Consider the following 1,761-nt stretch of genomic DNA (forward strand, 5'->3'; position numbering starts at 1 on the left):
ATTGGGCAGTGAATATCAAGGGCTATAGGCTGTACAGGAGGGATAGGACAGGGAGGAGAGGTGTGTGCTCTACATCAAGGAGAAATACACATCCTCAACGAGTGACACTGGGTCAGAGGAGGGGCACACTGAAGTGCTCTGGGTTAGAATACAAGGCAGTCGAGGAGAAAGGGACTTAATGGTGGGGGTCTACTACAGACCACCCGACCACGGGGAAAGGCTAGACCGGGAATTCTTAAGTCAGCTCACAGCACCAGTTAGGTCAAAAGACGTGATCATCATGGGTGACCTGAACTTTCCAGACATCTGCTGGGAAGAGCAGTCAGCCAGGTCTGACCACTCACATAGGTTCCTAGCCGAGATACAGGACCTCCATCTAACCTAGGAGGTGCAGAGCCCCACCAGGGAAGACGCTTTGTTGAACCTGGTCCTGGCCACGGGCAACGACCTGGTGAGGGGGCTGCAGGTGCTCGACCAACTGGTGATAGCGATCATCGCCTGCTGGAATTCACCATCCAGCGCACGGTGGCAAAGGCCTACAGCAAGGCAGCAGCCCTAGACTTCAGGAGGGCAGATTTCAATGAGCTAAGGAGAATAGTCAGGGAAGCACTGAGGTCCCAGAGGAGATGGGAGTTGGGTGTCCAAAAAGAGTGGTCGTTCCTTAAGGAGACGATCCTCTAAGCCCAAAGGGAGGTAATCCCAACATGGATCAAAGGGGCCAAGAGGGTACAAAAGCCCCCATGGCTCACCAGAAACATATGGGAATGTCTCCTAGCTAAAAAGGAGGCATACGCCCAGTGGAAGGGAGGGGCCATCACCAGGGAGGACTATACTGTTGTTGCTCGGGGATGCAGCAGGGCAGTCAGAAAGACCAAGGCAGAGATGGAACTGGGGCTAGCTATCCAGATCAAGGACAACAAGAAGTCCTTTTTTAAATACATTAGGGATAAAACAAAGGTAGTGGGTAACGTGGGGCCTCTGCAGGACACACTAGGTAATCTGGTCGTCCCACCAGACAGCAAAGCTAACCTATTTAACTATTTCTTTGCCTCCATTTTTCTGAGCAGTGACTGAGTCACACCCCCCACTGGGACCCCCACAGGTCCCAGGGGAGGGGCACCCAGGCCTAGGGTCAGTGAGGATCTAGTGAGGGAACTTCTGGAGGGACTGGACATATTTAAATTAGCAGGTCCTGACGATCTCTACCCCAGAGGGCTGAGGGAATTAGCAGAGGTCATTGTGGGACCCCTGGCATGGCTTTATGAGCACTCATGGTGCTCTGGTGTTTTGCCAGAGGACTGGAAAAGGGCCAATGTGGTTCCCATTTTCAAAAAAGGGAGGAAGGAGAACCAAGGAAACTGTAGGCCAGTTTGTCTTACCTCAGTCCTGGGGAAGCTTTTTGAGAAAGTTATTCTGGCACATGTCTGCAAGGACCAGCAGGGGAGATTATGCTTAGGGGCGACCAACATGGGTTCATTAGAGGCAGGTCCTGTCAGACCAACCTGGTGGCTTTCTATGACCAGGTCACAAAATCCTTAGACACAGGGGTAGCAGTGGACGTAGTCTTTCTGTACTTTAGGAAGGCCTTTGACACCGTCTCTCACCCCATTTTCATTAAAAAACTAGGGGATTGTGGTGTTGACACTTACACAATCAAGTGGGTCACTAACTGGCTGGAGGGCTGCACCCAGAGGGTGGTAGTGGATGGGTCATTTTCAACCTGGAGGGATGTGGGCAGTGGGGTTCCACAGGGCTCGGTCC

This window comes from Crocodylus porosus, unplaced genomic scaffold (assembly GCF_001723895.1).
Source record: "Crocodylus porosus isolate Cpor-Errol unplaced genomic scaffold, CroPor_comp1, whole genome shotgun sequence".
Lineage (NCBI taxonomy): Eukaryota > Metazoa > Chordata > Crocodylia > Crocodylidae > Crocodylus > Crocodylus porosus.